The sequence below is a fragment of the Lichenostomus cassidix genome, chromosome 6 (assembly GCF_008360975.1).
Source record: "Lichenostomus cassidix isolate B80296 chromosome 6, HeHo_3.0, whole genome shotgun sequence".
Lineage (NCBI taxonomy): Eukaryota > Metazoa > Chordata > Aves > Passeriformes > Meliphagidae > Lichenostomus > Lichenostomus cassidix.
Genome location: NC_139487.1, coordinates 25,760,094 through 25,776,584, shown reverse-complemented (window position 1 = coordinate 25,776,584; position 16,491 = coordinate 25,760,094). Strand labels below are relative to the sequence as shown.

Below are 16,491 nucleotides of genomic sequence, written 5' to 3'. Positions count from 1 at the left end.
TTGCTCTCAGTCTCAGAAAATGGGGATACAGGAGTAATGTGCACAAATTAACTATAGGGAACCAGTAGGAGAGAAGCTATGCTTGCCTTCTCTTCCTCTAGCTGAACTGTACAGATGTGAATTGATAACAAAGTCCTTAAAATTGAAGAGCAGCTGGATTCGATTCTGGAACAATCCGCATACCCAACAGCATTCCATCACCTTGCCTGTAAGTAAGAGGTAGATAAAAAAAACAGACAAATCTTGGGACTAAATGCAAGGGGGAAGAGCTGTCTGGCTTACATCAATGGATGGAGAGCCATCTGAGGGAACAGCTTCTTTTCCCTGGAATTCAGTGTGGTTTTGCAATCTGTTAGTACACCTGCATGTGCCAAAATGCTCTGTTAATGTTACTCCAAACAGGATACACGTTGTCTGAAACATTAAGCCTCATGCAAGATCACTGTCCTACGTGCTTATGCTTGAGTCAGAGAGGAAGAGAATGATGCTCTTTGGGTGCCAGCATCCAAAATGAGCTCATCAGGCTCACCATAACAAACAAACATGCCTGTTGAGGATTGGCTCCTGTCATTAAAATTGCAGGCATGCTCTGGGTTCATCCTTAACTGCTTGTTGCTTCCTGATGATTCCTTGTGTGAGACAAGCTTCAATCCGTGTTGCAGCATGACTCATAATTCTCTGTGCAGTTTATCCTCTGAGGCTTGTTTTTTTTAATTCCACACATCCTTGCTTTTCCCCTCTCCTAGAGGTTTAAGGGCTTTTCATTCCTTAGGGTTAAAGATGAAGGTTTGAACTCCCAAACTCATTGCAGACATTTATTAGTTCAACAGCAAGAAATGAAATATTTTACCTATCCAGAGATTTAAATTCATTCTGCTTCCTTCATAAGATAAGCTGAGGAAAAAGCCAAGAAACAACCATTGAAAAATACCTTAATTTGTGATAATGTGAAAAATATAATAAAATGTAGAACCTGTGTCTGGAAGTTCCCTGGGACTAGCAACATACAGCATTGTTTCCCTCCCAAAATGCTAAAAAGTGAGGACCATGTGTTTTTCCCTACGTACAACAGATCGCCTCCATAGTCCTTCTGGAACCAGAAAGTGACTTGAGAAACCACTGTCAAGTCACAGTTATATCCAAGAGTCTCAGACCCTTGACCTAGAGTAGTAAATAACATAAAAAAGACATCTCTGTGTCAAGATTTCCCCATGATAACACAAGGATAGCCTGCATGCATGTTATTTATCTTTCTCTTGAGGAGTAGGGCACTAGCTCTTGCTGAAGTTGCTGGTGTTCCTACATGTTGCAGACTTGTTAAAGGCTAGATATCTTCTACTGCTGGCACAATCACTTTGTGTCCCTGTTGGCTCTGTTTCCACCTCCTCTCTTGCTCTAACTGCAGCCTCTTGTACTCTGACACCACAGACTCAGCTTTCTCACTCACCAGTGTATTTTTCTACTCCCTTTTCTAGAAATTCGGAGGATGATGTTGAACCATGCTGCTCTTTGGCTCTGAAGCAAGAATTGTCCCATTTCCTGCCTTACAGTGACTCTCTGACCTCGTTTGGGAGTGGTCTTCTGACTCCCCCACGAACTTTCCCTTGTTATTTCCTGCATCTTTCCTGTCCTCTCAATGTGCTGTGAGGGAAACCTGAAAGAATTACTTCCACCTGGGCAAACACATAGCTTTCTGGGTGAGACTGAAGACGCCACAAATCTTGAAAAGTCATGAGCTAAGCACTGAGGGCCTGCTTTATTGAGAATGCATAGGCTTTCTCTCTTGGTCCTTTACTGCCTGCATATCCTGCCACATTCTGAGGAAGAGACTTCCCTCTGTATCAAAAGTTTCCATGTGACAATTATGTGGCTGTCCCATCTTTCCCCTTATGCAATGACAGAAATGCTGCCTCCAGTCACCTTGTGTCCTTTACTTAGCCCCATGTCTGTGCTAAATCAATGTGCAAGGAGAGGAGCACATTCCTGCAGCTCTCTTCCTTTGAAGCCAGCATGTGGATGCAGAGGGAAAACCCCACCTAACCAAACAGCCTTTCCCTGCTGCCACAACCACATGTGTTCCTTCTCAAGTCACAGAGAAGCGAAAAGAGGACAATGAGCCCAACTCTTTCTGAGGCTCCTGACTGCAATACATGATTTGTTTGAGGCTGAAAGGACCCTCAAGGCTTGGGACAGGTTTTCTCAGGGCACCTGCTAGGTTTGTGAGAAATGACTCTAATATCATTCAGTGAAGTAAAAATGCAGAGAAGAAATAGCAAAGAAATCAACTTTACTCTGGATCTCCACGATGTGCACTGTAACTGTAATTAAAGGCAGCAGCTGATGACTTCTGCCCACGCATCTCCTAACAGCAACTCTCCCCAAAACCACGCACAGTCCTGCAGCCTTGGAGCAGGGCTGGCAGCCCAGATGGCTGCTCTGCTCTCAGCCTCAGGGAAGTGCCAAACCCATATTTGACTTAGCCCTGTCAATTTACACTAAACACCTCAAGAGGAACACGGTTAATGGTGAAAAAATAAATAGGGCCAAAAAACAACTGAGAGTGCAAATGAGAACAAGCACAAAACATGAGAAGCAGAGTTAAAACAGGACAGACAGAAATGGAGAGGAAGGAGGCAACAGCCAGGACACCTGACCAGAGTGCCAACAGGCAAGGGAGGGATGGCAGCTGCCAGCTAGGTAGCAGCAGCACTTCCAGCTCCCACAAGTGAAGAGGATAGCTGAAATACATGTCCAGGGGCTGGTTGAGAACTCATCTACACCAACTGCTTTCTTCCTCTGCAGTTCTCTTCCAATTTTTCAGTGAGTGCAGAACTCTGTTACTGCACACTGGTAATATCATCACATATCCTTCCTTGACCAATGTCTGCTTAGCCTCACCACCTCTAGGCCACAATCTATTGACTTGATGCAGGGTCAGGTCTTACAGCTCTCTGCAATTGATGAGCTCCTTTCAGCTGCATAAATTGAGGTAAGGATTTTGCCTTTTTAGGTGTAAATATTCCAGCAAACCAATACCCTGTTCTAGTCTGAGGATTAGAGTTCATATGGTCAGAGTCTGGGACTAGGTGTAGCATAAAGAAATCTATCACCAGTTGCAAGAAATACTGCGAAAGAGTGCTACACCATGATCAAGGGTGTGAAAGGAGGGCAGAATATGCCTGCTAACAGAAGAATGGTTACAAGACATTATGCTCCTGCTCTGGTCACTTTACATTTTGCATAGCTGGTGAAAATCCCACCTTTCAAGGAACAATGAATTTTTCACCGAGTTTTCTCAAAATCAGCCATTATTTTTCAGTGCTCTGAGGTGTGTATGTGACAATAGTCACTATCTATGACAATAAAACATAACATTTCTTATTAAGTATTGCAGCGAAGTGAGTAGAATGGAGGTAATAAATATGATACACATACGAGGAGTAAAAGCAGAAACCAGGAAAAGCAAGGGAAGGGAAAACATAGCTCCAGAGAGTTATGAAAGCTTGCTTACTCTGTCTCTCTGCCTCTGAGACAGTGGGATTTGTTTGGGTACCCCTCTGTGTTGTGCCAAGCTCAGTTAAAATAGATCCCATTCATTTCTGTCTGTGCATTACTCCTGATCCCAAGGCAGTTTTTCAGCAAGGCATGCAGTTCACTAACAAACCTGACACTGCCAGGGCATTTGAAAACCTACCCACTGTATAACAAATAGCTGTTCTGCTCTCAGAAAGGCCAAACAGGCCTGTGATTGCAATTGTTATGCAATTACTGTGATTGCAGCTTTGCTGGACATTTTGCTGAAATGTCGCTGATAATCAGTGAGGAACAGAACTGACTTTTCACAAGTGCCAATATCATCCATTTAGGACTTACAGTCTGTCTCTATCAACAAGGCAGGTAATGTTCTGTGCTCGTATTCTGCCACCTGTGGTACTTATTCATTCCCAGTCTGAACCAGAAAGACAAATCTGTTCCAACAATGCTGTAGAGCAACCAAATCTTTAAGGAAGAAATAGCCTGGCTGTAGGCCAGACTCCTCTAATTAGCCCATACAGAGCACACACTAAAAAAGCCACCTAATTAGACACATAGCCAAGCTAAAGCTCACTCTGCTCAACACCACACAAAAACTCCATCCTTTTCTGCTTACGCTCAGCACATTCATAAAAGATGCAAAACACATTCAATTTCAAAATATAAGTGGAATATCTCTGTAAGGGGGAGTAGATATTTGAAATATGTGTGTAGAAAAAGAAGAGAGAGAGATGGGTTTGTCGCATTTTTGGGAGTCTCTCTTTAGCAAGCACTTTGCAAAATGTCTCTGCATGTTTGGCAGCTCTTGTACTCGAGGGGTGGGGTGAAAACACACAGTCCCTGGTGGTCCACCTGCTTCCTTTTAGGTACTGCTGCCTCAGGCTCTGGGATTGGTAATTACTTTATGCAGTCAGCACCAGTTGTCACCTGTTTCATGGTTTTCTCCTTCATGACTGGTGATTTGTACCTGTCAACATAATGGCATCAGCAGGTGCAGCCACGGTGGGTGCCAAACTGAACCTGGAACTGTGACAATGATTCCAGCAGCTCATTTCAGGGACTCGATGGTCTCATTTTTTCTCAATGCTCTGAAAATGTGCCCTGTTCTCAAACTGAACAAATCTGCTGTTGTGGAAGTTTTTAGGCACTCAGTATGAGACATATGAATATACATTTCTTCTTTAACCATCAATAAACCTGCTTCGGGTTCTAAAGTGCTCAACAGAGGAAAAGCCAGACAATTACATCAACTATTGTGATGGCTATTTTCATCAAGGGCATCAGCAAAAACTTAAGGTTTAAAGATGAAGAATTTACTTACTTTCATCTGAAATTCAAGCCAAGATTGGAACTGAGGTTTCAAATGCTTAAGGGATAGGGGTCACCCCACTCTAGTTCTTCCCATCACAATACAAAATGTAAATCTTAAACAAGTGAAAAATTTCACTGTGCTTCAGATATCCACCTGGTCTTACAGATATGATGTAAGAAAGAAGAAATATGGCAGCATTTGTGTATAGTTCTAAAACATCTATTGATATATATTATTAAAAGTCCACAAAAAATACAATGTAATGAGTTTTCTCATTTTCACAAAAGCTAATGATCTGGACATTTGAGTCTTTTCTCCTATTTTATTCTACTTGGAGCCTTTGTAATTAATTTTTTAACACTTTCATTGCTACCTTGTCATTAGAGCCTTGCAAAAGCATCAGGAAAAAAAAAGCAGCAAGCTGAAATTCCAAACTAGTGGCTGGACTGCAGGAGATATATCTTTAAGTGAACATTAATTAGTTTGCAACTTGCAACAAAACTTATCAAGAATATGAAAACAGTATAATTTCTCATGGATTTATGGTTACATACACTACACAAACCCCATCATGTCTCATGCAGAGTACTCGACCACCTCTCTCTAGTCTGTTCTTCTATTGCCATCGCTCCCTAGAGCACTGAAAATCTGGCAATAATACCTTTTGCATAAGGATGAATTTTACCCAAGATAAGGAAAAATGGTATGCAGTAACTACTTGAATTATGATTTCCAGAAGCTTCTAGATGTCACAAGAGGCAATGCAAAGCAGGAGCTTTGAGGTTTCTCATTTCTCTAGCATCTGAAGCATGCCATGGTGATACAACAAAGTTCACAATGCTAAAGAAAATTCCAACTACAAAAAAATCTGCTGCCTTTATTAATCTCTTAAGCTCCCCAAATCTGTCTACTCCTACTCCTTTATTATTGCACTTCAATATTTGGCTCTGCTCATACTCTAAAGCCTCTTGGAGAGGTGGACTCTATTTATTTATTTAAACAATTGTCTAGATCCAAGTTAGCTATGAAGAAGTAAATTTGGCTATTGCCAAATACAGACGGAACTGTTTCAAAATCTGAGGCTTGTGTGTTTTTTTCCCTTGATACACTTAACAATATAGCCAGGAGTAACATTTGAGATGACAAGGTAAGAAATACAACAACAGCAACCTCATTTTGTAGGTCAGAGGATTTGAAGCAAGCACTTTGGAGCATTAAGAGATTACTCCTCACAGAGAGCAAGACCTGTCCCACACTCTCCTCAGTTTTAGCTGATTCCTTCTCCAGGATGGGGGATCTGGTAGGACACTAGTTCTTTGACTGCAGAAATGACTACTGAAAATCTTTGTTATGCTTGAACCGAATTCAATCGTAGTCATAAAACTTAAAATTAGATATTGTTTGCAGATTTAAACAACTGGATACTTTATTTTCTAAATCATTTTGCAACTTTGTGTGTAGGCTTCCAGTTTGTAAGCTCTAATAACATTGCTGGATTTACTTAAACTCATACCATGAGAAAAACTGTGGCAGAAATACCATCCTGCAGCCTCCATAATTCTACAACTGGCTTCACCTATCAACACATAAACACTATTTTCCAAGCACTACCAAATGGAATCTCATGAAACCCTTGCCCTTTATTCTGTGTTTCTGAAGCACAGCGCTACAAGAAAATTCCACTGTCTCAGAGAGTTGCTGCTCAACCCAGACAAATTATTTACCTACTGGCAGGCTTGGGAGGTCAGCTGTTTTCTTAGATAGGACATAGACATATGGCACTTTTTTGTAAGAAGATGCCATCAGAATACAATCATGATTACTTTCCTTTTAATAGCATGTATTTTTAGCTGGGGTAAAGCAACAGGGTAGCTCCAGGATTCATCAAAGGCCTTTTTACGGTGTATTTTCACTGAACTCTGATTCTTTTTCAAGAGGCTTCCCTATGAATGCTGCATGAAAGCTAAAAGAGAAAGACAAGGCTGATACAGCTCCTTTTTTCCTTTTTCTCTGCCTAGCACAGAATCTCAAATCACAGTTTTTAAACATCTGTGGCTGAATTTAGTGTTACTAAAAAAGCAATGGTAATGAAAAGAGCCAAAGTGTGTGGGATATGTCTGTGCAAGGTCCTGTTGCACTCAGCCTTATCTTAGTCATCACAATTCTTGATTTCTGCATCTTACTGAGAATACCATGGCTTACCTTTCCAAAGCTCTTGACACAATCATACTGCAGGATTTTGTCATCCTGCTGATTATCCTTTGGCTGCTGTTACACAACTGCTCTATGTTAAATTTTTTGCTGTTTGAAGTCACATAATTAGTTTGGACTTTGCATTTTTGTTCTTGCTTTCTGCATTTGCTCAGCTTCTGTCCCAGGTGTGTTCTAGTCCCTGACTGATGTTCTATGGTACAACCACTGTCCATCAGTAGATACGAACTTCACATGCCCTTAAGCCACTCCCACTCTGGAGACAAAGACTGTAGGAGAGAAATTCAAGCGTCTCACCCCATATCCTACTTAATGCCATTAAAATGTACATTTTTCTGCCTCCTATAATTCAGCATTCCACCCTCTGCTCAGGAGAGACTTGTTGATTAGATCTATTTGTGTAAGAGCTTCCTAATTTCAAATTATCTTAATTCAGCTGCTCTCAACCTTATGCATTCCACTTAGGTACCCTTTGAGCGAACTGTTTCTTTATGTGGCACTCTGAGGCTGGGACTCAAACAGAGGCTGCCCTAGAAGAAAACCAGTAAGTGACAGAAAGCACAGCACTAGCAGCAGCAAAGAGGAAAAAGAAACATCAAACATGCAGCCTCCAACTGCATTAGAGCCCCCATTCCTGTCATTGCCTTGTCCCATTTGCTTATATGTTTGCACCTCCTCATGCATTGCTCTTTTGCAATTGAGGAAGATAAAGTGATAGGAGAATAGGTCTGCTTCACTTCCTTGTACTTGGATAACCATAAACCAACGATGGTTACTATGGCATTTAAAACTAATAAAACTAAATATACTTGGTTAAGGTGGTTATATGCAACTTTGTATATAAATTTATTTTTAAAAACCCACTTTCTTTGTGTGACTGATCTGCAAATACTGTAGCAGTAGACCTCAAAGCTGAAACTTCAATAAAGGGCCAATGTGGTGTCAAGTGTTGCCCTTTTTTCACACTAGAACATTGAGCTGTCAACAGAAAGAGTGATCTGAGTTCTAGAAAAGATTCTCAGTGGTGCAGCTTTCCCTGCAAATGAGTTCTCTCAAGGATAGTGTAAGAGCCACTCTGGCATGTGAGGTTTTCTTTCCAATACTTCGAGTTGTTGTAAATCATTAACTGTCCCTGAAATGTTGCTACAGTTGCTAGGCAGAGGCAGATAATTTATAAAACTTCCATGTTGCCAGGAAATCCAGATTTAGGCATTTAGAAGAAAACCATTTAGAGCAAAGAGGGTGGGATGCAAAGAGAAAAGAGAAAATCTAAAATATACTTAACACTATGTCTTTCTCCCAAAAAATAATTATGCCTAGTGAATTTTTGAGAATATTTATATTATCACATATGGTGCATACTTAATTGGAGGCTGCTGAACCGACAAGAATACTAATATTCCAAAGTTGCTGGGTATTCTGATGTGACATCAGTGGATTTTTTTCCTCATTTAATAGATCATTCTTATTTTTGCCATGTAATATATTTGCAAACGATTTATCCTGCTTTAAACTTTTCTATGTAACAATGTTCCTGGCAATTTTTTTCAAGTAGCAGGCTAGCTGATTAACTTTGCAATGTGCCATGTTGTGCAGTAGACCCAGCAGCAGATGCTGTACTGCAGTCATTGCTTGCACCTTGAAAAATGACACAGTTCTGAATATCACTCCTTTTACTGGGCTGCTGAATTGCAGGTGTGTCTGTCATCATACACCACTGAGATATGGAAAGCAGAGAATTAGTCTGAGAATTTGCATGAGAAGCTGCCCTACCATTAGAGGAGAAAAGCCAGTTTCCCTGCATGCATGCTGTATTTGCTCATCATTTCTGAGATGCACAAACTTTAGTTTGACAAATTCTATTTTCTTTCTCCCTTTCTTCTATTATTGTTAAGAGTGCAATGTGCAGCCAAATTCAACTTCAGGGCTCAGTAATTAGATGCCTCTCTAAATATGCCATGTTTTTAACTTCCCAGCTTTTGATCCTACACCACTACAATTGCGTGCTTGACAGCATTTTTATATTCATTTTACTGGACGTATTCTTAAAAGAAAAATAATTATTTTATATCAAATATAATTGGAAGGGGGAAGGTCTCCAATAATACCCTCTAACCCAGTAAATATGGAAATAAGTTATTTGTAAATATGCCTACAATTACTTTTCCCAGAGAAAATACTACTCTGTAATTCTCTAATGACAAAATATTCCCTGAAGTCTTTCCCTGTGACTTTTATCTGACTACAAATTCTGATGCCTGGATCTTCACTGCACTTCAGTAAGATACAAGCAGGTCTTTGTGAATAGCACCAGTCAGGGTTACTCTAACGTCATCATTTCAAATGGCCTTCTCAATTGCCTGAGCTGAGATTGTTTTGAGGCATCCACATTCTGGTGGGCTTCTCATGCTTCCTCTGGCGGCAGCAGTAACTGGGAAGTAGAAGTTGCTTAAAAATGACTTAAAAATAATTAAAGGATTGTTTAACTTATATTAAGGTCAATGCCAATTCACTTGGTGCAGATTTTATATGTCAATGTCTCTCCTCCCATAGGCACTGACAAACAGATGAACATAACTGCAGTAGAAATGCAGAAACACTTCAGATGTGTTGCTCTGTTGATCCAATATGTTACATTCCCTCTGCATCACCTGTCTGATATACATATCTGCTGTACACTTTATACTTTTAGCCCTTGCAGACCTAAAACCAGCCTATCAAACAAAACTGCTTTTTCTGGACAAATGTAGAAATATTAAAAAAATTTAGGTTGAAATCTGAAATGCATTGGCCCAGAATCAAAATATTTTGGTTTGGAAAAGTTGTCTCTGAGACACTGCACACCTGCCAGAGACATTCCATCCACCAGGATGGCCAGTGTCCCTCCTTGTGTCACACACTTGCAATGCACAAGGGCTATCCTTTCTGACAGGATTAAGTGACCTACTGTGACAAGTGCCACCCATGGGACACAGTGGGAGGGAGATGTAGGGTGAAGGAGAACACCTCTGGACAGAGAGCTTTTCTCCCCAAACCTCCCCACTACTGTTCCTCCTTTTAAAAAATATACTATAAAGTGTCAACAGATTATTTTTTCTGTGATAGGCAAGAAAATACATGGCAAAAAAATGTTTCACTGCAAGAAATGCCCCACTGTCCTGCCTCCACCCCAGTCCTGATTAAATTCACACATACAAAGTAGCACTCTTTATATTATCAGGTATTTTCTATGAGCCATTTTTATTCCTTTTATCTCCTTCCTACTTTCCTCAGGAGCAGAGATTGTTGAACTACTACTAAACGTTATTTCTGGATGGAAAATAGGAAGAAAAGTTGATTTTCATTCCCGCTGAGCAAAATCCTTTAATTTACAGAACCTCCCAAGCCACTCTAATAAATTAGGAAATACATTTATATTTTGTTTTGATCATCAACTAATTTTGATTCTTCCAGTTTGTTGATTAAGCTCTGATTAAGTATCTCCCTCTGACAACATCCAGCCTTTAAGTGGTGTCATATTGTGAAGAATCCATTCAAAATACTTATTTTCTAACTTTACATGACACTGATTTTGAAAACAATAGCATAAAGAACAGTAAAGAAAGAGAGTGATCAACAGCTAGCAAACAAATCCTATTCACAACCAAAAGCTTATTTACATGTATTGTGAATATTTCTATTTGTCTATGGTAAATCTAGGAGTTCAGCTCAGGGATTATTGAATAGAGAAATAAGCAACCGCCTAGCATACTAACAGGGAAAATCTCCACAGGGCACTCCACCTTTTCTGTACTACAGACCAAAACAGCTTTTTTCAAACAATGGCACTGTCAAGAAAATGCTCACTGAACTAGCACTTTAGCTAGGTATATTTTCATCAAAGAACATTCTGATTAAGCAAGCTTATCTCTATAAAAGGGCTGTATTTTAAAGGAAGACAAATTAGTCAGGATAACACAAGGACTGATCCATGCCTTGCCCTATAGCATGAAGAAAATATTAAGAACTCTAGTTTCTTCTTTTTCCCCCCTCTACTTTAACCCTATCTTCATTCAGTTGCATTCCTGATTTGTGACCTCCTTTTTTACTCTGCATTTTCTTTTCTTCTTACCAGAAAAGAAATAGGAAGGATGGAAGCATGAGGGATGTCTGATGAATAGATCCAGAAGAAGCTCTGGACTCAGCAAGGCCCTGGCTGTCATCCTGCTGCCCATGATATATTGGAGACCAGCAGCACCAGCCCCAGGATCCCATGGGAAGTGTTCCCTTCTCCTCACTGCTCTTTTCTGAGCTGGAAGCTAATGCTCAAATTCTCTGAGATTCTGAGGGCTAGAAATGTGACACCAGAGACCCCAGTTGGGGTGAACAGATATTATCTTTTAGCAAAGTAGAACAGACACCAGAGGGCAGTGGGACAGGAGATTAGGTCCTAGTTTGGAGTAATTTCACACACAAAAATACAGGGCTGAGCTCTTGAAAGGATTTCTTGATAGTGGCAAAAGGATGGGACAGACACATGGCGGTTGTACAGGACAGGAATGTGCTGCTGCCAGGCTGTTAAGTCACAGCTCTGTTGAACTTTTGGCTGAGAGGGAGAAAAGGTAGAGGAGGGGAATCTTGAAAAATTTAAATGTACTTTAGATTTAGAAGAACTCTGCTCTCAAATAGCAGGGACGCACTACCACAGAAATACTTCAGGAAGAAGAGTGGATGATGTTAAAATCATCAGACTGCAGTGAGTTCTTGGTACACTCTGATCATAGGGATATAGACACCCAGTTCCCAACACACTCCTCTTTCCTGCCTCTTCCACAGCTGTCAGTTTTCCCTGTCAATTCACTCACTCAAAGACAGATCCTATCTACCACATAACTGGAAAAGGCACTGGACTCCATACATTAGTCCCTCTACTTGACAGAATTGAAAAAAGAAGAAAAAGAGAAAGCTACAGAAGGTTGATACTAGGGGAAGACAGGTGTTTTTTGTGTAGGGTACAGGGTTAGAAACTTATTCTTTGTTCAGGTAAAATAGGTTTTGAACACCTCTGATTAGCTGCACCTTCCCATTTTACCATAGTAAAATTAAAAACCACAAATGGACACAAAAATCACATGAGGTAATAGGAGCAGTCTGCCACACCTGATGTGTGCATATCTCCTCCACAGAACAGAATATTCCTAAGGTCTCTCTCTCTGGCCTTGTATTTTCGCCACAATCCATCATTTCTCAATAAATTTAAACCCAAGATATATTTAAAGCATACACTGTTTTGACCAGGCAATAGGACCTGTGAATTTACCTCTTTCTCTCTGCTCTAATTATTAACATTGAGCTGCTTCACAATTAACAACTACTGCAGGTGATTTGTTGGAAGGCAAAAAATATGAAAAAAATAGTGTTTTAAATAGCGAGATAAAATATAAATACCAATAGATCATGGTTTTGTCATATTAACAGAAAGTGAAAAATAATCTTATCTCAAGTTTTCCAATTCTTTTTCCCCTGAAAAATCTTAGACAGATGTGCAAAGTATTTACATTTGTCCCTACTAACAGAAAACCATAATTCCTCTCTGGTTGCACAGTCTGGAGAAGAGATCTGGTCTATCAAGCAAGTGATCTTGCTTGAAATACTACCAATTATATATTGACTCATGCTGAAGAATCCATCCATATTACGTGCAATCAAAATTCCCATCTGCTCAGGCAGTGAGCAAAGAGCCACATGCATGCTCTGTGAGGTGCTGTCTCATGGGTGTCAAGGCTGCCAGCTTGATGACAAGATGCATTATTTGTTTTATGCTGCAGATGCCACCATGAGAAGTTCAGTCATGCCCACCTAATAGAGCTCTACATCCATGCTTCTTATGGGGTTTAACATTGCAGATACTGCAAACATTCTCTGTGTCTGATGGTTCTCATATCCCTCATATCCAAGCCTTCAAATCCCCAGTATGGATCTGTAAGCACCATGCCTACAAGTCTATCTCAAAGGAGGAAAGTAGTTTTTCCAGGGCATCCCAGTTGTGACCACCACCCATCCCCACCTATGGTTGCTGAATAGCTAATTCAAGACAGACTGAATGAAAAAGAAGATCTGTAAATAGTTTCCCATTCAAGAACCCTAGTTTAAATGTAAGCTGCTACTTAGCAGTCTAAGAGAGGCTGGATTGTATTTTCCACTACTGTTTGGATTGTCCAGTCTTTTACAGTAAAAGACTTGGCTTTCAGGAAACCATGCCTTCTGCAACAAAACCATTTTGCTCTAAAGACTGCCTAGAGACTATTACACGTGCTCAGGTAACAATGACAGATTTCAGTTTACTGCAGTTGAAATGTTTCACTTCAAACAGGCTTTTAGACAGAATGCCAATATCTGTCATAATCAACTTCAAGCTCATGCTGAGTAGCCTTCTAGTCTTTTCTAGTCCTCCTGAGGACTAGGTTAGACAGTTCTCACAAGAAAGACTTTCCATTTAAATGTATCAACCTTTCAAATCTCAACCAGTAGGTACTATATGAGAGAATAGGGACAGTAAGCATGTTGGTTCCGAGGGTGTATTCACACCACTGAGACCACTCTGGGTGTGCTTACCTGTTAGTTTGAAGCTGTGGATTTGCAAAACCACAAAGCCTAAACTATCAGTTAAATGTTCATGAACAACATTTAGTCCAAATACGACACACTGATTAATTAATTCTATTTGTCAGTCTTCACGATGACAAACTTTTTGTTTCCATCACAACATTTTTTTATGTTCTGCTACATCCCATATTTTATGTTAAACTATATATATTTCATAGGCCAGGTAAGAAATCTAGTGAAATTAATGCATATGCTGACATAATGCTGATCTCACTACTAAAGAACAAGTATCTTCTCTATTATAAGTAGTTTGCCAAAAAAAAGATATTATGACTGGGCTAGAGCCAAGATTTTTTTAATGTTTTTACATGTAGAATAATAAAATAGACGTTCATAGAGTCATCTGGAAACATCTTTTATCCTGAGGCCATTTAAATAGGGAACATCCAATGGAACAATAAGGGAAGTCTTCAAAAAGACAGAGGTTTGAGGGAAACACTGGATCCCTTTATGGGTAGTGGCATGACAGCTTTAATAGTGGGAAGCTGTCTAGCTGATCTCAAGTTATACTGTGGAGACTCTCCTCTTTTTACACATATCCATTGGAACGTGTCAAAGTGCCTCCACAGGCCTCGTTCTATGATGTGGATTTTGACAGATGCTGTTCCTAGTCATGAAAGTAAAAGCTCCATAAAATCTGAAGTAAGCAGAGTGTAAATTGGATCTAAATGGGCTCCAGGACAGTATAAACAAAAGCATTTCTTAAAATCAGGTTTTCTTTTCAATCCCTTCAATAGTTTGTACGTGCATTTCACTATGCAATTTTGCGGATCAAGCACCCTTAAAATAAGGCAGTTGAACAGAGCAGGTTCCTATCTTTTAAAGATGAAACCAAATAGAAATTGGAGATGACTAACAATCAGTTTTGCAGCAAAACATAATTACAGCAAACTCACCTTTGCTGTAATTATGGTATTTGGCCAGTAGCTTTTATTGAGGTAGGTGAGAATTTATTGCTCATCTGAGATAACTGCTTTTTTTACATGATCTTTCTGAGGTTGCATTCGCCATTCAAAGACATAGCAAATTTCCCAGGTCCGATTTAAGAATATAAAGATATCAAAAACTGGGCAATTAATGGATTTGTTTATAGGAAACCCAGGCTTTTAATCCAGTATAAAATAGTATAGTGGTTCTACATCTTAAATGGTGTGGAAATAAGCTCCTCCACAATTCAATCATAGATGTGATTTTAAAAGTTGTAAAAAATAAAAAAGCAAATATATTAAAGAAGAAAATGTCTGATTCTCTTACTGCAACACAGAAACATGGCAGTATAATTAAGAAAAGGTGGTAATTCCCAACATTATATAAGGACAACAAAATCTGACTACCAACCAGTGGCGAAAAAAGAAAATTAATATTCTAATTCACCAGCACTCCTTGCATGATTTCACTAGAACTGTACTTACCACTTCAGCAGAAGTTGCTGCTGTGCACACAGCAGATGCCAAGTCTACTTGTTGTTCCATGGAGGGTGAAAGAGTTATTGGAAAAAACTGACAAACTTCCACAGAACAAGACAAAGTGCACAACACCACACAGTGAAAGTCCAAATCTAATCACTAAAGCATCCTAAACCCACTAGAAATATACAGAAGTCTTTCAAGAGCAAACACGAGTTATTTTCTAGTACAAATAGAAGGCAAACTTTAAAAATTAAAAACAAACAATAAGCATAAGAGCACTTAGAAATGAAGATCTTACCGTAGTTTTGGTGAATAAATCCTCTTAGGTTTGGTTTAATTCTGACTCAGTTTCTGGGTTTTAGCTGACTCTACAGTCCCCTCGATGCACCAGGAGAAGTCTCTCTGACACACTGAACTTTTATCTTGTCTGTCCTGTTCCTTCTCAGCACTCTGCACTGTGCCACACGTGCTCCTGTTGCTGGGCTCCCCTGCCTGTGTGCCCCTGGGGCTCTGGAAGCTCCCAACAGCATGTTCAGTAGCTCAGAGAGCACAAGAGTGTCCCTTCCTTTCCAAGGAGTCTCTCATCTCACAGACGTTTCCTTTCTGAAGAACATAACATATAAATAAATAAAATACACACTGAGCACCATGATACAGAAGAAACTGTTCAATATAAATAAATTTTTCTGTATCTTTTCCCACATTTGTTTTTAACTTAGAGGTTCTTTAAATTTCTAAATAATTTAATTAATTTGTGATGACTTTAATTAAAACAATACAACTCCTTTAATAGACATGTATTGGTAATCACTACAAATAAAGTACAGATACTGAAGAGCCCAGCATTTTTTGTGGACTGGTACTTTACTCCTTGCTAATGGCAGGCTCATCCAGAGATGTATGATGGGAAGGAAACTTAACCAAATAGCTAATTATTAGCACTCAAGATTTTATTGCATTTGCCATCTTTATATCTTAACTAAACAACTGTTTAGGAAAAAAAAAATAGTATCCTCCATAACCAGTCTGCTCATGGTTTATAACATTGAAATCTGCTTTGGTTCACCATTAGTGGAATTGTTCCAGAATTATATAAAATACAGTATTGGTAGAGAATACAGATTTCATATAGCAACTGTGATTGAGTGCAGACTCTGAATATTTAGGAGCAAATGCTTTTCTTTAAAAATGTTTAGTAAGATGCCCCTGGAAAGAAAGCCTTTTCATTCAGCTGCTTATCACCTCTGCCCAACCACTGCTGTTCCTCCAGGTTGCGTAAAGATCCATAAGTGGACACAAAACAGATTCAAACCAGTGCCACCAGTGAGAGCAAGGCAGGCATGCTTTGGTCATCAGACTTTATTTGGCAGGTGACAGCTT

General features: G+C 39.6%; 1 long non-coding RNA gene across 6 annotated transcripts in view; it reads right to left on the bottom strand.

The window, feature by feature from the left end:
• LOC146435507 (uncharacterized) overlaps positions 1-16,491 on the bottom strand; it is a 241,431-nt gene that overhangs the window by 104,454 nt on the left and 120,486 nt on the right. For 5 of the 6 annotated variants that reach the window (XR_014852977.1, XR_014852976.1, XR_014852979.1 and 2 more), the window contains exon 5: positions 15,410-15,714. This is a non-coding gene — a long non-coding RNA (uncharacterized LOC146435507). Of the gene's footprint in view, positions 1-14,051; positions 14,340-15,409; positions 15,715-16,491 lie in introns of those variants that run through there. The other variant, XR_014852978.1, reaches the window with a different exon arrangement.